Genomic DNA, 22815 nt, shown 5'->3' with positions numbered 1-22815 from the left:
CCCCTCCTCTCCTGCCCCACCACCGCCTCTACTCTCCCCTCCCTCCAGCAAAACAAACAAACCCCCCCCACCAAAAAAAAACAACCCAATCTCTCACTTACGAATCTGAAAAAATTACCCAACTCAGCATTAAATCTTTGGAATCCGATGTGGACATTTGTGCATTTGCCCACGATTATACGCACAACATACAAGCGAAGTGGGGGGGGGGGGGGGGATGTTTACTCAGCTCCACATCTGGCCGACTCCAGCCCAGATGTGCCCAGATGTTTGGGCTTTGCTGTCCATATACCGCTGTCCCAACGCATTGGAACTCAAGTCAACTCAACTCTCTCTCTCGCCCCAAATTGTTGCATCGAATAAGAATCTCTTCCGACAGTGACAGCACAAACCTCACGCCATTGACGTATCAACTGGGGTGCAAAGTCTACCTTTGACTTTTTTTTTTGGGGGGGGGGGAATAAATGAAATAAATATTATAATAATAATGTGTTGCATTTAAGATAGGGCAAAGCTTCCCCCCCCCCCCCCCCCCCCCACCCTAGTACTCCTCGCCCCAATCCCATCCGCCTCCCACAGACCACCCACCCCCACCACCCCCACAATCCTTGATCATCTTAGACTAAACCCAAACCGGGTGGGGGCGATGGGGAAGAGAGAGGGGGTTTGGGTGGGGAGCCAAGGCGTTGCCTTTCTATGCATTTGCACCCAATCTTGGATTGCATCACATTGTACAAGGGGGAGAGGGGGGGAGAGAAAGAGGGAGGGGTGGTGGTGGTGGGGGTTGGGGGGGGGGGGGGTAAGAGATCTGGTATATTTGACTACCTTAGACTTTTTGAGGAGAGAGAATAAAATGAAATAATCCCAAATAATAACAACAATAATACAAATAATGCGGATTACATTTAAGAAGGACGGGACGGTTTTTTTCCCTAGTTTTCCATGTTATTGCTGGTATTTTATTTACTGTTGTTTCTGAGCCCATCACCTCTCCCAACACAGTCGCACGTAGCGCATTATTCCATCCCGGTAACTCTGCATTTGCACAGCGAATACGAATTCACTCCGGGTCTAATAGCGAGAGAGATCTTTCAAGAGTTCACGAGTGAGTGAGTGAGTGAGTGAGTGAGTGAGAGAACTGATTATAATCTGTATTTACATGTTCTGCTGATGTAACTGTGTTGGATGAAGTCCTCCCCCCCACACACACACACTCACACACACACTTTCTCTGTAGTTTGGGTAGGATTCAGACCATCGCTGGGTAGAGAGAGAGAGAGAGAGAGAGAGAGTCAGTGTTATTGCATTCTCTCAGTCTGGGAGATGGTACAGATGTCGCTTTTTTTTGTGTGTTAACTCTGTTGCTGACGCCAAGAAAGGGGATTAGGGAAGATTTCAGCTGCCGGGGAAACCCAACATTGATCCGACCTCAATCAAAGAGGGTCTGTGTGTGTGTGTGTCTGTGTGTCCCCTATTATTTGGCCCTATTCTGAAGTTTAGAAACGGAAAAGGTAGGGATTAAAATGCGCTTTCCAACGGGACCCCATTTGGGTAGAGTTACCAATTGGCCAATTGTCACAACCCTGAACCGCAGAGGGATTGCGAGGTGTTTGCGTTCAGCGAGTAATAAACCCGAAAGGGGTTTAAATCTGTGATAAAAGAAGACTTTCAAAGCAGAAATCCCCTACAGGAGTGAGGGAGGGGGGGTAAGGGTGGATAGGGGTAAGATAATAATAATAATAATCCTTGCATTTAAAATCTCCGGCATTCCCAGAATAGTTTTCTTGTTCGCTAAAATCCGCAGCTACGTATAGCGCCTGGTAATCCGAATCCCCCCACCCCCGAGAGTCAGCTCTACTGAGAGTCAGAACACAGCATACAGTATGAATATAAACTGCACAGCACATGTAGAATAAGACGTATACACACACACTCACTCACACTCACATACACACACTCACTCACATACACACACTCACTCACATACCACACTCACTCACATACACACAAACTCCCTCTCACACCCTCTCACACTCACCCACACACTCACATACACACTCACACTCTCACATACACATTCACTCACTCACTCACACACACACACTCAATCACACACTCACAACCTCACACTCACTCACATACTCCACTCATACACTCGCATATCACTCACACACCCACATAATTCAGGGTCTCTAACACATAACTTTCCGCAGGTGGTTCCACTCCACACAGTCGGTAGATGATAAGGCTCTGCTGCCCCTCCTGTCTCGCCGGGGGTACTGAACGCTGTGTGAGGTGGGTGCATGGTGGGGGTGGGGGTGGGGGCTTTCATTGACTGCTTGGAAATGGATCGGCGGTGATTCAGAACGTACTTGTTCTGGCGAGTTGGAGCCTTTCACACACACATCCCCACAGCCTATACCCCCCAACACCACACACACACATCCCTACAGCCTATACCCCCCACCACACACATACATCCCTATAGCCTATACGCCCCACCACACACACACATCCCTACAGCCTATACGCCCCACCACACACACACATCCCTACAGCCTATACCCCCCACCACCACACACACACATCCCTACAGCCTATACCCCCCCCCACCCCCCACCACACACACACATCCCTGCAGCCTATACCCCCCACCACACACATCCCTACAGCCTATACCCCCCACCACACACACATCCCTACAGCCTGTACCCCCCACCACACACACACATCCCTACAGCCTACACCCCCCACCACACACATCCCTACAGTATATACCCCCCACCACACACATACATACTACATACACACACAAGGTAATTACATCCAATCGAGCTCCTGTGGTCAGACCACTGGACAAACAACGGAAACCAAACGCAATAGATGAGCGAAAATGTATGTACAGTAAGTACAGCATTGTATATACAAGGGATCGTTCTGTGCAAAGTGCAGCCCCCCCACACCACCACCCCCCCCCCCCAGCCCCCCACCAGCACTCAATACAGATACTAAACCCATTACGTTGCCTATTTCTAAGAGAAGAATCTCCCGCACTAACCCCATCAAATAATAATTCGCCCACAAACATACAGTCAATTCAATTTACAGTACATTGTGTGAAGAGCTTTGAAGTGTCGAACAGACTTGAAAGGCACTACAGCAAATGCAGGGATTATTATAATGAATAATAATGATGTTCGTTCCATTTGATATCACGCTTTATCACGTCGTTGAGACGTTTCAAATCGCTTCACATGATATATATTGTAAATCCCCAGCTATCCTACTTCCACACACATGCACCACCACACACACACATACCACACACACACACACACCCAACCCTGAAAAGTGTGGTCCATTGGGATTGGGAATTTGAATGTAATTTGATCTGAGAGAGAGAGAGGGGGAGAGAGAGAGAGATTCGGTACCTGAAACTGGGAAATCAATGTCTTTCTTGGGAACAGTCCCAGCGCCGAACTCAGCCGCTCCTTCGCTCTTCCTGGTGGATTCTAGGCAAGAAGTTTCGCTGATGTGTTGACATTCGCTCAGGGCGCGTCTGTCTTGTGTGTGTTTACCCAATCGATTTCTCGCGCATTATCCCAAGCGCTTGCGACGCACGGAATAGAGATGTGGCAAAGAGAGAGAGAAGGTGAGGGAGGGGTGAGAGGAGGGGATGGGGTTGGGAGGGAGGGAGGGAGGGAGTGGGGGGGGGGGGGTGTTGAGAGGGCGGTTTCTGGGTGATCTGGATCAAAGGAGAAGCAAAATTGTCATCTCTTCAGTGAATGTGTGTCCAGTTGGCACAGATCAGCCTTGGATCACTCTCTAGTTGGTTGGGGGTTGTCCAGGGCGGAGATACAGGTCTACAGGCGTTGGGTTTGGGGCACAGTCAGAACCCAAACACAGGCGATCTCAGAGCTTAACAGTGTCCGTCAGGTTTCGGTCGAAATCTCTCCCCATCTCCTTGTCCAAAGCCAAACCGCTTTCTCTTTCTCTTTTTTTTTTTCCTTTCTCTCTCTTTTTTTCCTTTCTCTCTTTTTTTTCCTTTCTCTCTCTTTTTTTTTTCTTCCTCTCTTTTTTTTTTTTCCTTCCTCTCGCTCCTCCCCGGGAACCTTGTTTGGTGCCAAGCGCACAGGTTGGAAACCCTTCGAACGAGCAGATCTTCGGGGAAATCGGGATCAATGTCCTTTTAATCCGAGATGGGTCTTGTGCGGTCCTTGTGAGCCGAGGACAACCTTGCCCCAGCGAGACATCCTTCCTTTAAGCCCTTTTTTTTTTTTTTGTAAGCCCCCCACTCTCGCCCACCAGCACCACCCAAACACAACCCCTCCTACACCCAGACAACCGGTTCACACACAGTCTCTTCCGATCCTCGCATCAGTGCTGTGAGCAGTAGTGGGGCACTCGCCTACTCCTCCTCCTCTCTATAAAAATATATATATATATATATATATATCTAGGAATCTCCTGCTCACAGGGTAAGAGAGGCTGTGTGGCTTTCTGTAAGCACTGCACACTTCTTTACCCACTGACACACACACACAGATACCTTCTCTCTACCTCTCCCATCAGAGTCCCTCGCTCACACAAAACAGCTGACTCAATACAACTTGGATCTAGTTAGATAAATAACGATACCAGGTCTACCATTGGATATTGAGTAGTGATGGAAAATGCTTGATGTGATTATCATCCCCCCCACCTCCTCCTCTCCACCCACCCCCACCCTTTCTCTCTTCCCCACCACCCCACCCCCTCAAAAAAATATTAATTGCAAATGTTATCACCAACGCACCCAGCACACACACACACACATAATTCTATGTATCTATGTATCTATCTGTCTGTCAGCTCTCTGCCCCTGGCCGGTTTGGTTGGTTGTGGATTTGAGTGAATAGGTCGAGTAATAATCGTTGCATTTGATATAGCGCCTTATCACGTCTTCGAGACGTCTCAAAGCGCTTCGAGGATAGAAGATCATCAAAGCAGGTCGAGAGAGGTGTGTGTATAAAACCACAAGATTGGTTATAATGGGAATGGAAGAAAACAACAGATAAGGTGGTCCCTATTGGGTGTATATATATATATATATTATAATAATAGTAATCCTTACATTTGATTCAGCGCGTCGTTGAGACATCTCAAAGTGCTTCACACACAATATACTGCGAAGTGATTTGACGGTGTATTTTGTGGGTGAAAATAGTGTGTTAAACACGATCACACCTTTTAATCTGATTTACTCCCGTTTCCACCCCTCCCACCCCCAAAAAAATCTCCAACTGAAGCTATCAATTGGCTGGATCAACAGAACTCGTTCGTTCACCTCCCACCCACACCCCCCACCCTCCCCACCCCCACCCCCCGCCCCCCACTTTGACAAACACACACTGAAATGTGTCTCAGTTTCAGTGCCTGTCACTGTCACGCAGAGTGGGGAGTGAAAAGAGTGTTGTTGTTGCCATCAGCGTTAAAATACGGTCTCTGTTTAGCGAAAGATGTTGTATTTCAAGGAGGGGGGGGTGCGAAAATCAATCTATTCACCAGTTTTCTTCAGGGCACACAAGTAAGTAAATGCAAGTTATTGTTTTATTGGTAATAATAATTTATTGGTCATTGGTAATAATAATTTCTCTTGACTTGACTGGTCACTGTGATTAATTATCAAAAGACACAGCTAAATCCTTAATGCCACAAACCCCCTTCTCTCTGAACACTTTCCTCAGAAGTACAGTACACTACGGTTATCCCAAATGGGTGACATTGCGCCATTTCGTAACAGATTCCATGTGATAATTATTTTTCAAAACATTGTTTTTTTACACACACACACACACACTGAACTGGAGCAAAACCACCAACGTGTGAACTTTATTCCGTCTTCTCTCCCCCTCCCCCCACTCTTCCCACCAGTCTCTCCCCCCAATTCTCTACCCTCCACCCCCACCCACCCACACAACCCCCTCTCCCTCCCCCCACACACACATAACTCCAGACACATACATTTCCGATACCCTTACATCTGAAGTAGAAGCGTGAAACGATTAAATGCTTATTATTCTAATCGAGCCTGAGGGGGGAATTGGGGAGGGAGGAATTGGGGAGGGGGGAATTGGGGAGGGGGGAATAGGAGAGGGATAAGAGACCCCAAACACTCCACACCCACAGCCCAGGGCATGGTGTTGGGACCAGAGTGAAGAGAAGGCGTTGGTTTATGCTTTTATTTCTCACTTCACGACACACAATATACAACGCCCACTCTCCCTCCCTATCCCCCCACCCCCATCTCTCTCTCTCTCCCTCCCCAGTAAGAGCCACACAGATCACCGACAGTACATATATATATATATCTTTATATATTGTATGACTATTAATGAGAGAAAATGCATCGTTAAATGTTCTCAGAGAGAGAGGGGGAGAGCAACATGTGTTGGTCAGGGAGAGGCGCCTCTCCTTGGATGGTCCTCTCTTAAACGCACCGACAGAAGCGGTGGGATTTGGAGAGTCAGAATCTGACAATTCCTCCCTCTCCCCCCCCCCCCCCCCATTAAAAAAAAAGTTACCCAGAAAAGGTAGGACTGGGTTGATCTCAAATCCTTTTCGATCGCTTGGGATCCTCCATTCCTTGTCAATTTCAAGCAAGATTCCCCCCCTCCACCTCTCTCTCTCTCTCTCTCTCTCTTCCCCCTCCCCTCTCTCTCTCCCCCCCCCTCTCTATCTTCCCCCCTCCCCCCTCTCCCTTCCCCCCTCTTGGCAGCGATACCAAAGTTAACTACTTTGCCAAGAGCCCAGTGATTTAAACATTTCCTACTCTCGTAAGAGGAGAGAAAGAGAGAGAGAGAATCCTGACCCACGTTATACAGAATTGGAAACTCTGGTGACTGAGCTCTGGTTGTCTATGTGTGTGTGAGTGTCTGTGTGTGTATATGTGTGAGTGTCTGTATGGGTGTGTCTGTGTATGTGTGAGTGTATGTGTGAGAGTGTGTGTGTGTGTCTGTGTGAGAGAGTGTGTGTGTTAGAGAGTGTGTGTGTGAGTGTGTGTCTGTGTGAGTGTGTGTTAGAGTGTGTGTGTGAGAGAGAGTGTGTGAGAGAGTGTGCGTGTTAGAGTGTGTGTGTGTGTCTGTGTGAGTGTGTGTTAGAGTGTGTGTGTTAGAGTGTGTGTGTGAGAGAGAGTGTGTGAGAGAGTGTGCGTGTTAGAGTGTGTGTTAGAGAGAGTGAGTGTTTGTGTCTGTGTTAGAGAGAGTGTGTGTGTGTGTGCGTGTGAGAGAGAGAGTGTAGTGACCACACTGGCAGTGGCGGCTGGTTTCCCTGAGGCTGGGGAGACAGACAGACAGACAGACAGACAGACAGACAGACAGACAGACAGACAGACAGACAGACAGATAGACAGACAGAGCGCTGTCCGCGCTGAGAGGTCCTGAAATGCATTAGAAACAAACATCGTTTTTCTATTTCTCTGTGTGTGTGTGAGAGCGAAACTCAGGCTGAGCCTCACTGTGAGTGTGTGACATATCCTCCCACTGAGGGGGGCGGGGGGGGGAGATGATGGGAATCAAGGGTAAGTTTACCCCCTCACCCCCTCTTCTCTCTCTCTCTCTCTCTGCTTCTGTCTAGTTCACCACCCCCTCTTGTCTCTGATTTTCCTTCTGTCTCTCCTTGTCTCTGTCTCTCTCTTTGTCTCCCTTCATGTCTCTCGTTCACCCTGTCTCTGTCACACTCTCTCTCTCTCCTCCTCTCTCTGTATCTCTCTTTCTCTCTCTCTCTCTTTCTCTCTCCCTGTGTCTCTCTCTCTCTCTCCATCTCTCTCTCTCTCTCCCTGTGTCTCTCTCTCTCTCCATCTCTCTCTCTCTCTCTCCATCTCCCTCTCTCTCTCTCCATCTCTCTCTCTCTCTCTTGCTCCACGTTCCATCCTCAATTTGCTCACTTACCTTCTCTCCCGAGGGATGGGCGGATGGTCCTCAGAATTCTCTCCCCAAAGACCCCTCAGTTCACGGGGTTCTCAGACCCCCAAACCGGTGTCCGTCACAGGGGGAAGGGGTGGGGAAGAGTGATGGAGTGGGGGTGGGGGGGGTTGGAAAGAAACCTCCACGGGTTCCCCGGAGTCACTTGTATAGAAATCCAGAGGCCCAAGTCGGCCTGAGAGAGTGAGAGGCTAAATATGTGTGTGTGTGTCTGTGTTACTCGCTGCGCCTTTCAGTTCTGCGTCAAGCGGTTGGGAAGGGAAGGAGAGGAGAGAGAAGAGAGGAGAGAGAAGAGAGAGGAGAGGAGAGAGAAGAGAGAGGAGAGAGAGGAGAGAAGGAGAGAGAGGAGAGAGGAGAGAGAGGAGAGAGGAGAGGAGAGAGAAGAGAGAGGAGAGAGAGGAGAGGAGAGAGAGGAGAGGAGAGAGAGGAGAGAGAGGAGAGGAGAGAGAGAGAGAGAAGAGAGAGGAGAGAGGAGAGAGAGGAGAGGAGAGAGGAGAGAGAGGAGAGGAGAGAGAAGAGAGAAGAGAGAGGAGAGAGAAGAGAGAGGAGAGAGAGGAGAGAGAGGAGATGCTGATGTGTCTGGACTTTCAGGTGGAAAGTGGAAGGGGGGGGAAGGCTATTACTGTGTGGGAACCCGGTGGGGTTCTGGAGACGCGACTTGCCTTGTCAATGAGCTCTGACTGTTGTCAGACTGTACCTGGGAGGATGAAATGGAGAGGGCGATGGGAGGGGAAGGAAGGGAAGAGGGTGTGTGTGTGTGTGTGTATGGGGGGGGTATGGGGGGGGAGAACACGTTTATCTCCGTGACCGAGTTCTTAATACAGTATTTGCTCACTTAGTGCGGTGGAGACACGTTGAAATGGGATTGAGAGAGACACAGACACAACACACGTTGAGAGAGGAGAAGCGATGAGATCAGATATAATCCGCTTTGTTATTGTCAGTCCTTAAATGGTTGTGGAGAGAAACAAATAAACAAATACCTCATTGTAATCCTACCACCGACCCCCTGAAAAACACACACACACACACACACACGCTCTACATTTACCCCCACCCCTCAAACACACACACACACTACATTTACCCCCACCCCTCAAACACACACACACACACACACTACATTTACCCCCACCCCTCAACACACACACACACACTCTCTCTACATTTACCCCCACCCCTCAAACACACACACACACACACTCTACATTTACCCCCACCCCTCAAACACACACACACACTCTCTACATTTATCCCCACCCCTCAAACACACACAGACACACACAATCCACACTACTTTCCCCCCCTCCCCTCCCCAATTCCATCCAGAGATACCATCTGGGAAAGCGACTCTTGCAGATTCACTTCTTATTTCAACAAAGACTTGCACAGCTCGATACTATGAATGGCAATGCTATAACAATTATCTATCTATCTATCTATCTATCTATCTATCTATCTATCTATCTATCTATCTATCTATCTATCTATCTATCTATCTATCTATCTATCTATCTATCTATCTATCTATCTATCTATCTATCTATCTATCTATCTATCTATAATTTTCTTTTGAAGGAAGGGGGTGGGGGAAGAAATCGTGAGTCCCAGGGCAGTGATATTCGCTCAGAAACACAAGGGCAACTAGGTCGATAGGTGGAGCATTAGGATTTTTTCTGATTTATTCAAATCCTGGCCTTGTTTGCTGACTAAACCTATTAAAGACTCTTAAATCTAAAGAGCTGGCGCTCCGGCATGTGAGTTAGTTATTACTGTGTTCATCAGTGAGTCACACCAAACTGAAACCTCAGTGTATTGGGATCCACCTTCTCTGTATTCTACCCTCTATCTCTCTCTCTCTCTCTGGGCTGAATTAACTAGTGCCTTGCCCAATATTAAAACAATCCATAGCACGTTGCAAGCCCTAGTGGATGGAGAGCATCCAATATATCTTCACCTTCTACCTTTAGCATTCACACACACTCCCTCCCTCACTCACTCACTCACTCACTCACACAGCCTCACGTGTTAGGCTACAAATGTAAGGATCATTATTATTATTACAGTCAGCGTTTCCCAGAGTGAATGAGTGAGTGAGTGTGTGGGAGGGAGGGAGGGAGTGACATTCATTTCAGAGAGAGGGATAAGAGAGACCTTGCTTTCTATGCATCAACCTACGCCTTGGGACGTCCTCCCCCGACCTGAAAGGCGCTCTACAAATGTAATTTCATGTGGTTGTTTCTTGTCTCTCCAGTTAAAACCGACTCATTAGAAAGAAATAATAATAAAAATAATCCATGTGTTTGATATAGAGCCCTATCGGGTGGTTGAGACGTCTCAAAGCGCTTCACGGAATATACTGTAAAGTGAGGCGACTGTGTATTTTGCGGGCGAGACCCCATTTCAGTTCAACCAGCGCCATAAAATCCATCAACTGTCACTCGTGTGGCGTTGACTTTGGTTGGTTAATGTCACGGTTTAAGACGGGTGACGGCGAGGGGGGGAGGGGTTCAGGGAGGGCGAGTTCCCAGGGGTGGTTGAGGTTGAAAGAAGCCATATTTTATTTTAAAAATGCCTTAATAAAGGTTGGGAGGGGTTGGTTGTTGTTGTTGTTTTGCAAATGGTGGTGAAAGTGGCTGTGGCAGAGAATTGGTTGTTTTTTGGGCGTTTCCTGGAGGAACCTCAGAGCAGTTACTGGGACACGTGGCAAAATTCTGTCCCGTGGAATGTTTTATATGAATTGCACTTTTTCTCGCTGTGTGTCTTGATCAACAGGTACATCGGTCATTGTTTTCGTGGCTGTACGTGGGACCTTGCTGTGAGCGAATTGGCTGCTACATTTGCCTACAAAATGCAGAGTCACAAAGGTCGAAAGATTGTGGGTTCAAGCCTCCCAACAACCACAACAACAGCTTGTATTTATATAATGCCTTTCACACAGGGGTAGCATCCCGGGACGCACAGTACTCGTGCAGTAACAAGGTGGAGCCTTCATTGTGGGAAGATGTCATCCTTTAGATGAGATGCTATACCAAAGTTCCATCTGCCTTTGGTTCAGGTGGATGTTAAAGATCCCACAGTGCTATTAGGCAAGTAAAGAGAAACCATTTCCCCCCAGCTTCCAACTGAGCCACTATGCTTAACAGCAATTAGCTTTAAGTGCCTCAAGATCTTTTGACGTGCTGAGGCCACTGTAAAAAAATGCTAGTCTATTCTTTCCTACATAAGTGGCCCTGAGCTAATGAGAGGGGATGATAATCAGCCAGCATTATATTACTGAACACCAGGAATCTGAGACAGACATGGAAATGTGTGTGGGGGGTGGGGGTTGTTTGTCTGTTCATGTCCACACACACACACTCACACATCTCAATCACTGCACTTACTCACTGCCCAGCCTCGCACAAGTAGAATGAACGACCACTTGTGGCAAACTACCCGAGAGAGAGAGAGAAGTCACAAGGAACCATGTGCCAGCATGAGTCAGAGCCTTCATCAGAGAAAGGAAGAAAAAATATACAGTATAGATTTTCAATACGTTCTTCAAATTCACTCCCACTCCCAAAATGTGCATTTATTGCCCATAAAATATACAGTTATTTCACTTGTAGTGTATTCTGTGAAGCTCTTTGAGACATTTCAAAGATGTGATAAGCCATTATATCAAATGCAAGGAGTATTATCATTATGATTTTTCATGTGCCTGTTATCTTGCTGTGTTACCCTTCTATTCCCACAAGCAATTTATGTAAAGAGAAAAAATATATCCAGTCTCCAAAATAATTTTCATTTCATCCAAAGAATGTCCGCAAGCCTGGAATTCCAAAGGGATGTTTGCCAGCTGTTTGGAGTCAGCCATTCAGTGATGTGAAATGAATAATTTGTCTGTCTCTGTCTCCAAACCATGATATCACACTGCCTCCTGCTGTCTGAAATTGCAGGGATATTAGCTCCCAAGTGTTTTTAATGTCTTTTGCAGGACAGGGGTTGACAGTGACAGGCACAGACCTCTTGTCCTAATTACTCCCTCGCGTAAACCTCTCTTTACAAAATCTACTTTAAGTGAAGTGCTGGGATGTTGGCACTTCTGGGTTCCACAGGCAGTGGAAGAGAACAGCGTGGGATAAGCAGCTGGTGGCAAAAAGATCAATTATCTCACCAAAGGAGTGAAGAGCAGTGAAAAACATTCAACTTTAAGGTGTCTTCACTGCCAAGATGAAATAGAAATTGTCCTCAGCACGCAGTGATTTGAGGATTGAACGTAAATTGTTTGAGCGGCTGAATTTCACTTTAAATTCAAAATATCTGCCTTCCCTGTAGCACCTTCTGAAAACCCGCTTCCAAAAGGTTTCATCTCTTTCGCCCGCAAAATATACAGTCAATTCGCTTTACAGCGTATTCTCTGAAGCACTTTGAGACGTCTCAAAAACGTGATAAGCCGCTATGTCAAACACAAGGATCATTTATTATTATTTGATGGTGCCTTTGTTCAGCACTCTCAAACACCCCCCTGCTCTCTTCCTCATCACGGTTACAAAGTGCTTTGAAATGTTCCTGCTACATGACAGAACGCACTATAAATATAAGTTGTTGCCATGGGCACTTGGTTCTAAAAAAAAATGCTGGAGTCTAACCAGCTAAAACTCTAACCGCCCATTTCTCTCCAAAGTCCTGGAATGAGTTGTCGCGTCCCAGCTCCGCTCCTTTCTTTCTCGCCATTCCCTCCAATCCAGCTTCCGCGCTGCCTGGTCAAAGTCATTAATGACATTCTGAACATCTGTGATCAGGGATCCCTCTGCCACCTTGTCCTCCTCGACCTCTCTACCGCCTTCGACACTATCGACCACTCCATCCTCATACACTGCCTCTCCGCTTTACTCAATCTTCACGGATCTGCCCTTGCCTGGTTCAATTCCTATCTCTTTCACCATCTCCACTTTGTTGCCACTAACGGTTTCTCCTCCAGGCCCCGCACTGTCACATCTGGCGTCCACCAGGGCTCTGTCCTTGGCCCTCTCCTCTTTAATATCTACATGCTCCCCCTTGGAGACACGGGGTCAACTTCCACATGGATGCGAATGACACCCAACTCTGTCTTTCTGCCTCCACCCTCAACTCCAGGACCACTGGTGTCCTGACAGACTGCCTGTCGGACATCAAGTCCTGGATGAGGGCAAATTTCCTACAGTTCAATGTGAACAAGACTGAGGTCCTCCTGATTGGCTCGCGCCAGCGCCTCTGCACCTCAGGCTCTGGCAGCATCGACCTTCATGGTTGCACACTACAACTCACCAAACCAGTCAGGAACCTCGGTGTCTTGTTCGACCCTCAACTGTCTTTTCTTCCCTGCATCCAAGCCATGACCCACTCTGCTTTCCCTCACCTCTGTAACATCGCCCGACTCCGCCACTACCTCACCCTTCAGGTCGCTGAAACTCTTGTTCGTGCCTTCATCACCTCCAGGTTCAACTATGCAAACCACCTGCTTGACGGCCCTCCCAACTCCTCCCTCCACAGGCTGCAGATAATCCAGAACTCTGCAGCCCGTGTCCTCTCCGGCACCAAACTCCGTGACCCCATCTCCCCCACTCTCGCCCGACTCCATTGGCTCCCTATCTTTCAGAGGATCCAGTTCAAGATTCTGGTCCTTACATACAAAGCCCTCCATGGCCTCGCCTCACCCTATCTCTGCGACCTCCTAACCCCCTACCAACCCCCCATTCCCACCGCTCTGCCGGCTCCAGCCTGCTCCATGTCCCCCAACCCACCCACCCCACCGTTAGCAGGAGAGCCTTCAGCCACTCTGCCCCCAACCTCTGGAATTCCATCCCCCAGTCACTCCGCCTCACCGCCTCCTTAGCCTCCTTCTAGTCCCGCCTCAAGACCCTCTTCTTCGACCATGCCATCGGCCACCCCCCTTCCCCTCCCCTCCCTTCTCCCCACCCTGACCCCAGCTCAGGTTTGAAAAGCTATACACTATCCAGCGCCTTGGGATGTCCTCCCGACATGAAAGGCGCTATACAAATGTAGTCTTGTTGTTGTTGTTGTTGTAAAACTGCGTAGCTTGCCATTGATATTGCTGCCTGGTAAGCTGTCCCGCTGCTTGTCCAGCTAGGACCATTCTACCCGATAGGGCTTTGGCTTGCAGGGTTAACAAGAGTTGACTGAGATGACTCCCTGCCCCCAGTGACTGGTCTGCCCTTTCAGGTCCCACTGTGCCGTGCTGAATGCCACAGCAACCCATAGCTGAAGATAGCAATCAGTGACATGCTCCCCTGATTCAGAGACACGCCAACCTCCAGCCCATCACACAGAGTAATAAATCAGGCACAGAAGAAGACAACAGCCTCAATATCAGCCTAGAGAACGGCCTTTTGCTCTTCTGATGATATGTGTCTGTCTTCTTGCCGAATAATGATGTCCTGGACTTGCCAGTCACCAAGGGTTAATTCCAGTGCGGTTCTTGGGCATCATGAACCAATCCCCAAAACGTATTCTTTCACTGATTTTCTCATCCAAATTCACCCCCACCTCCCCCCCCCCCAACCACCACCCAATCCAAATGAGTTGGCCCCTCATCTCACTGTAGTTTACAGTGAGATGAGGGGCAAGTTGGCTGCTGTGTTTGCCTCCATAAAAGCATTCACTACATTTCTATATCATCTTGCTTTTGTGAAGCATTTTCTCGACATTTCAGTTGGACGCGAATGGCACTGTATATAAATATAACTTGTTGCTGGCAACTGCACTGGATTTACTCAATTTCGTGCTTTTTTTGAAGATATGTAAGAAATCTAAGGGTGGAATTTGAGGCCATTTTTGGCGTAGAATATGAGGCCCAATTTTCCATTTGGTTCAGTAGGCGAACCATCCTGAGTGGAAAGGTCCTGCATTGTCAGAGGTGCCATCTTTCGGTGGAGATGTTAAACTGAGGAATCGGTGACTTTCAGGAGAAATCGGTGAGATCCAGGAGAAATTGGTACGACTCACGAGAAATCACCGAGATTTACCAGCAATCAATGCGATTCATCAGAAATCAGTGGGATTCACCGTCACTGAGGTTTCCCTGTGATTTCTCACTGATCTGGACATCTGTGCAGGTCACAGTTAAAAAGTTTGCTCTGGCAATTGCCCCAAATCAGAATACGGTCTTTGCGAAGGGAATTCCTCCCGGGGTGCTGGCCCACATAGCTTCAGTAGAAGCTCCATAGCGTCATGGCCATTTGTGGGACATTGTCATGTGCAGATGCGGCTGCCGTGTTCTTCTGCAAACTGCGCAGTCATACAGTAAGTCCTGTGAAGCACTTTGAGATGTTTTGACATGTGAAAGGAACTGTTTCAAACGGAAGGACTTGTTGCTTGTCAGCGGCAGAGAAGTTGCCTTTGAGGGGGTTATCTCCATGTGGAAAGCCTGACATTGCAGACTCTTATTTGGGTCAATTCCACCCATGCGTGGACAGACAGACAGATAGATGGGGGCAGTGAGTGGTGAAATTGCACAGATCTCACTAAATATAGCAGTCTCTTTTTTTTCCCTCTGAACTGCTTAGATTATGAATTATATATGAATGACAACTCCTGTAACAAATGACCCATTACTAACCCATTCTCTTATCTCAATGATATGATATTGGCAGGTCAGTTGTGGAGACCTGTTGTGAGAGGTCTGTTGTCGAGTAAGGTTGAATGGTTTAGTCTGCGTGCAGGGGTTTCTACAACGGTTTCTATCAGGGCTTCTCGCTCTGTCTTAGCTGGGTTACCAAAGGGAACAGGGGTGGTAAGGAATTGCAGGGCATCTGAGGAGGAGAGACCATCAGAGGGAGTGTTAACATTTGCTCTTCTCACAGCTCTTCCCATAAGGTCCAACTGAACTTTGCAAAATCCAAGTGTCTGACTGTCTCAATGTGTGTCTGACTGTGTTTCTCACTGTGTCAGCCTGACACTGTGACACTCTGTTGTACTCTTGGTGTGTGTGAAGGTTTTATCTGATTGACTGTCTGTCTGACCCAAACCACTGTCATACATTAAGCATCTCTGGACCTTTCCATCAGAGACACAGCTGTAAATGAATACGTCTCGTTCATGACTTTCATCCACATTTCTGGACTTTTCTATAAATTTGGAGTAAGCAGTATAAATCAGATTGCGAGTTGACTGGACTGGGGTGCAGTGAGCTGGAACATCGTCCTTTGGAGATTTACAGCAAAGCTGGTTAATATTTGCTCTGCATAGTATTTCACACACACTCACTCATGCACACACACAGTTGCAGGCCAGAGGCAGCGATTCACTTAATGACCTTTGTGCACCACCATTCGAGCACAAGTAATTGTGGGGTCGAGTTTCCACGTGTCCTTTGTCGCTGGGGCCTCTAATGGCAGAATCTGTCGGGCGTGACAAATACGGTCCATCCTCATGCTTTATGGACCCACACTGTACTGGAAGTGAGGTTACTTCCTGGAAGTGAGGTTACTTCCTGTGCAGTGTGACAACCTGGAAGTTGGGACCGGTGGATGCAGATCCACATTTATGGAACCCCAAACCACCACCAGGACTCCTGCTCCCTCTATTGCTTGTGTGTGTGGTGGGGGGAGTGGGCAGCTGGGTGGGAAGAGGTCAGGCTCTCTACAGGGAAGTAGCACTGCCAACTACCAAAAGACTCCCACACGATCAACGCCACTTGGGGCAGGCAAGGGTGGAATATCAGAGGGCAACCACACCCCAGCAACGAGCAGAGAGGGAGTCCGCCAGTGGGGAGAAAATTAATTGGACGCACTAACTTGTGAAAAGATAACAGAAGGTGACTTTGAAAGCCTTCATTTAAAATTGGAATTTTTCAGCTGAGAAGCAGGATGAAATTGTATCAAAGATAAGTTTTCAGATTACCCCCAGATGCAGCCTGGACCCCGAGTCTGCTCCATGCCAAACCCAAGCAGGACCTGGGTTCAATTCCCAGGCGGGGCAAAACCTTTAGGCAAGTTTCCTTAGTCCACACACCCAGCAGTAAGTAGGAACCTAGTTGTTAGTCGATCGCTTTCCAGGAGTAATAATCCCTTAAAAAATTATAATAATTTGGTCGCTCATTCCACTGCTGTTTGTGGGACGCTGCTGTGCGCAATTGATTGCCGTTTTTCGCCCACAACATATACAGTCAATTCACTTTACAGTATATGGAGTCCTGTAGCTCAGCGGTTAGAGCACTCGCTTTGCACGCGAGAGACCTGGGTTCAGTTCCCGGCAGGGTGAAACCTTGGGCAAGTTTCCTTACTCCACACGCCTGATAATAGTCCCTCAAAAAAACAATAATAAATTGGTCACTTCAAACCACGGCTGTTTGTAGGACGCTGCTGTGCGCAATTGGTTGCTACATTTCGCCCACAAAAAAATACAGTCAATTCGCTTTACTGTATATCCTGTGAAACACTTTGAGACATCTCAACAATGTGACAAGGCGCTATGTCAAATGCAAGGTTCATTATTGTTAAGATTCCCCAAGACATTGGGGCGCTATCAAAGTTAGCTCTGAAATGAAGCTCACTCAGAAATCTTTTTGGTGTGCTCTTCTTGTTGAAAAAAATAACAATTTTGTCAGCAAAGGGGAAAGATAAAAGAAGAGATAAAATCAATCTCACTCATTCGCCTGGCAATAATTAGGCAGGCGCTCATCACCCAGTTTCTCCCGCTGTCTCTCTGGGTTGGAAAGATTAGACTGTGTTATCTGCTTGCAGCTGTCAGTCTGACGTGATAATACCTGTCATAGGAACACAAGAACAGAAGGAGCTCTGTCGAGGCCGTCTTGCCAATCTATTGGATCATTGTACATCTTTTAATCTCATTTCGCTGCCTCTTCCCTATACCCTTCACCACCCTCCCCTCCCATTCATGCCTGTATTCAATGATGTCTTACGACGCTATATCAAATGCAAGTATTGTTATTATAACAATGCTAATCCTTGCATTTGATGTGGCACCTTATCACATCTATGAGACGTCGCAAAGAACTGCATGGAGTATACTGTAAACTGAATTGATTGTATATTTGGTGGATGAAATGAAGCAGCCAATTGCTCACAGCCGTGTCCCACAAACAATCGTGAATTGAGTGACCACGTTATTGATTGATTGATTGGTTAGTTGGTTGGTTGGTTGATTGATTGATTGATTGATTGATTGATTTAATGTAACGTTATTATTACCCCAAGGAAAAGAGATCAGCCAATCGACTAACAACCAGGTTCCTATTTACTGCTAGGCCAGCAGAGGCATCTGGAGTGAGAAAACTTGCACAACGTTTCGCCCTGCCCGGGAATCGAACCCCAGGTCCTCTCACTTGCGAGGCGAACGCTCTAACCACTAAGTTACAGGACTCCTATTATTTTTATTATGCCATGGTTTCCAATAAAACACAGTGCTGTAATTCTTCTCAGAGGAATTTCATGAGAATGGAGAAGAAAGATTCTCCCGGTGTCCTCCAGAGAAAAAGGTAAAGAAAATTGTTGGGTGCATTTTGGCTGTCGGGTTCACCTACAAAATACACAGTAGCTGCGCATCACAGTGAATAATATAAAATAATAATCCTTGCATTTGGTATCATGCCTGATCATGTCGGAAGGGCGTCTCAAAATGCTTCACACGGTTTACTGTGAAATGGAGTGACTGTATTCGTAGGCAAACCCAGCAGCATAATTACGCACAGCAGTGTCCCACAAACAGCCGTGGAGAGAACGCACCAATTTTCTGTTGCTGTTTCAGTTGAGTTCATGGCTTCTTATGTCTGCACTAGTGAATGTGCTGTTGGAACGGAGGTGGGAAACCATCAATATTTGAGCCTCTCCTATTGGAAAGGATTTGGGCTCTTTCCAGGGTCTCACTGGCCAACAGCACCAATATGGTATGAAGATTAAATGGGCGATCAATCCTGTTATGATGAGGGTCAGGTTATATCTTCACTGTATCACCACACACTGCGCTACTTAATATTCATTTGAGCAGTGCAGACTTACACAGTCAGGAACGAGAAATATTTTCACGCTCTCTCTCCCTCTCTCTCTCGTTTTCTCTGCCTTCTTCTTCCTTGGTAACCACATTAGCTTCCACTAATTGTGGAGCTCAGTCAAACCCTGGCAGCTGCCACATAAACACACAAACCACGGGTAGGAGAAAATTGCCATGTTAGCACTAATAAACTAGAGTCGTACGCAGAGAGGCTAAACTGGCCCCAGCCTCCCTGGGCTTAGGAAAGGGAACAGACAGCTGGTTATTCCTACTCCCTGCTCCCAAACCCTCTACATCTCTCTTTACTGGTTGTGTGTGTGTGTGGCAGCTGGGTGAGGAGAGGTCAGGCTGGGTTGTGACACTCTCTACAACTGAGGGACATGCCGACACTCACAGAATCGTACAATTATACAGCACAGAAGGTTCCCAGCGTAGCCTGTGCCGGTTCTTTGAGAGAGCTATCCAAATTAATCCCACTCCCCCACTCTCTCCCCAGAGCCACTCACCGGCATAAGTCATCAACAATGGTCACTTGGGTTGGGGGAAGCAGAGGGCGGACAGCACCTATGGAAATAGAAATGTAACCTCAACCCATAAGGCAGCCAATGGAGAAAAAAATACAAATATTAATGGTTGCACTAAAATGTTACCCTGCATACATGAGTGTTACAGCCAGTGGCAGACAGTGGGCTATTAAATAATACAGAAATGCTTTTAAGACGGTTTTAAAACACACTCTGGGCTCCCCCAAGCCTTGGCTCTTGCCAACCTATGCCTAATACTTTCTGGAATTAGGTAAGTAGGATGCCTCCCTCCAGGGAGAGAGAGAGCGAGAGAGAGCTCAATCTATCTCTGGGGTTTCCATGTGTAGGTGGGAGGCATGGAATTTTTAGTTTAGTGACTTTTAAGCATGGTGATGGGTTTCCGCATGTGCTAGACACCCAGCTGACCACCCCAACACTCCCACTGCACCCCCCGCCCCCCAAAAAATAAAGGGCTGTAAAGGCAGGGAGAGTTTCAGAGGACAGGGGCGTTTGTGTTTGAATTTCAGCCACTGATGATGGGACCAAGGATATGAGCAATAATAATAATAGTTATCCTTGCATTTGATTCAGGGCCTTATCATGTTTTCGAGACGCCTCAAAGCGATTCACAGAATATACAGTAAAATGAATTGACTGTATTTTGGACATTCAGAGTGGAGGAATAGAGAGCGTGGCCAGGAGATCAGTGGCGGAGGAGACATCAGGAGAGAGCCAGACAGTGAAGAGATTTGAAGGTCAGGACGAGGAACTTGGAGTCGATCAGCTAGAGAGCTGGGAACGAGCAGAGCTTGGTGAGGGCGATGCAGATCTTGGGGAGGTGATGGGTGTGTGTGGAGCCCAGTGTAGGAGAGAGTATGGACATGCGGATTCCTGTGTGAGATGAAGGTGGGGATGGGGAAGCGGGGAGGCCTGGCGAGGGAAGCGTTTGCAGTGGTTTTGACACCCCTGTGCCCACTGCCCTCCGCCCGCCGTTAGGGAAAGTTATCAGAGCTCATTGATTGACTACTTAACATGGCAGTGGTGCAAGTCCATTGATTACTTTCCTAGGGAGCCGTTGTGAGCAGATTGATGATCATCCCGCACTTCATAGATATTCGGCAGCTGCTTTCGCTCAATGTCAGCGACTGATTGCCTCCAGCCCCGCTCACAGCACCTCCTACAGAAGACAATAATAATCCTTGCATTTGATATAGCGCTTTATCACGTAAAGTGAATCGACTGTATATTTTGGGGGCGAAACATAACAGCCAATTGCGTACAGCAGCGTCCCACAAACAGTCGTGGATTAACTGTTTCTATCTTTCTCTCTGCCTCCTTATCTATCTGTCAGTCTGTCTCTCTGTCACTATCTATCTATGTGTGTGTGTGTGTGTATGTGTGTGTACGTGTATGTGTGTGACTCTCCCTGTCTCTCTGTAGACTGTTTGGATGTCTTCTCTCTCTCTCTCTGGTCTATGCGTTTATATGTGTTTCTCTCTCTCTCTGTCTGTCTGTTCTATCTGTCTCTCTGTGGTCCATGTATGTGTGTGTCTCTCGCTGTCTCTAGTGAAGAGATAACATTTTTGAAGTCCTGTAGCTCAGTGGTTAGAGCACTCGCCTTGCAAGCGAGACACCTGGGTTCAATTCCAGACAGGGCGAAACCTTGGGCAAGTTTCCTTACTCCACACAGAGCCTAATAATAATCCCTCCAAAATCAAACAATAATAAATTGGTCATTTTCAACCCACGACTGTTTGTGGGACACTGCTGTGTGCAATTGGCTACTGCGTTTCGCCCACAAATATACAGTCAATTCACTTTACAGTCTATTCTGTGAAGCGCTTTGAGACGTCGAGAAAGACGTGAAAAGCGCTGAATCAAATGAAAAGATTATTAGTATTATTATATTATTTAGCCAAACCACAAGTGAAATAAATAAGCTTTCAAACAGTCCAAACAGAGCAGCTAAACCCAACGCCAGAAGTGGTCAGTGGAGAGGAGTTTGCTGGAGGTTTATAAATAGACAGTGACTGTATTTAGACAGACTGCCCTCCCCACCCCCGTCAAGATCCTACACAGAGACACCATCCCCATTCCAAGAGCCGAGAGATCATTCTTCGTTTAGTTTACAAACCGTTTACTCTGCGGGGAGGGATTTTTACTCTTTTTGTAGATTTCCATCCACCGCCGGGGAGAGTCTGTGTACAAAATAAAACAACAACAACTTGCATTTATGTAGCGCCCTTCACGTGGGGTAGAGTCCCGGAGCGCTTGACAGTGGCGGAGTCTGACCCCGAGCCAGCGGGAGGAGGGAAGGGGGTGGTGACTGTAAGCACGATCGAAAGGGAAGGTCTTTAGGTGGGATTTGAAAGTGGGAAGGGAGGGGGCAAGGCGGAGAGATTGAGGGAGAGAGTGCTACAGTTAAACATGCACCCCAAAAAATACCCCACAAAACTAGTCACGGAGGGATTAACCCTAACCCTAACCCAATTTTAATCTCTTTTTTGAGGGCAGCCTCCAAAAATAACGTGTTCCCTAAGTTCGTGTACAACTTGAATAGAAAAAAAATTGCACAGCTACAGGGAGAGAGCGGGGAGAGTGGGAACTTTCAAAGAACTGGCACAAGCACAATGGGCCGAATGGCCTCCTTCTGTGCTGTAAGAGTCTATGATTGTATGATAACAGGAGAGAGAGAGTGAGAGAGAGAAGAAAGATTTTTGTAAAAAATAAATAAAAGTTTGCCTTTGATGTCATTTTAATGTTCAAGCGCCTGTTTTAATCAATTTGGATGTGAGTGTGGAGACTATAAGGAAGGGTTGTGTCTGTCTAATATGCGATCAAAATAGCCTAACACGCATTCCATAAATCCTAACACAATTTAATTAAACCCCTTTAATAAATCTGGATCCAAGCAATTGCATCTGAACATATTTTACTGAACTCAAAAACAAGATTTACTATATTAAAGTGAAGTTGAATCGATTGAAACGAGTTAATTAATTTTACACCAGTTTTCGAGGCATTTCACTTGGTGACATTACTGTGTATCTCTGCCAAGTGCAGTGACGGAGCTCAGAACCCACTGTAAATCAGGATTTATGGCAGTTTCACTGTTGATTTTCTGTCATATGCGGATTGTAAATAATTTGCTTCCTGGCTTGGAGCTGAAGGGTTTTGCTTGTGTAAGTGCGTTGCTCAGTTAATGATTCCTCTTGATAAACCAGGAAGTTTTTTAAAGGAATTGTCACTGTTGGGGACTGAACCCAAAGGGGCACTTTTATCCCACATCCAGAAATGTTAAATACAGATTTCTGCAGACCAAAAAATGCTTCGTG

General features: G+C 47.1%; 1 long non-coding RNA gene across 1 annotated transcript in view; it reads right to left on the bottom strand.

Moving 5' to 3' along the window:
• LOC103186603 overlaps nucleotides 1-8005 on the bottom strand; it is an 84609-nt gene extending 76604 nt beyond the window's left edge. Inside the window, exon 1 of the long non-coding RNA XR_006085520.1 lies at nucleotides 7929-8005. This is a non-coding gene — a long non-coding RNA (uncharacterized LOC103186603). The remainder of the gene's footprint in view (nucleotides 1-7928) is intronic.
• Between the last annotated feature and the right edge of the window lie 14810 nt (nucleotides 8006-22815).

This window comes from Callorhinchus milii, unplaced genomic scaffold (genome assembly GCF_018977255.1).
Source record: "Callorhinchus milii isolate IMCB2004 unplaced genomic scaffold, IMCB_Cmil_1.0 Scaffold16, whole genome shotgun sequence".
NCBI classification, from domain to species: domain Eukaryota; kingdom Metazoa; phylum Chordata; class Chondrichthyes; order Chimaeriformes; family Callorhinchidae; genus Callorhinchus; species Callorhinchus milii.
Note: the sequence above shows the minus strand (reverse complement) of the source record. Positions and strands in the feature narration are given on the sequence as shown.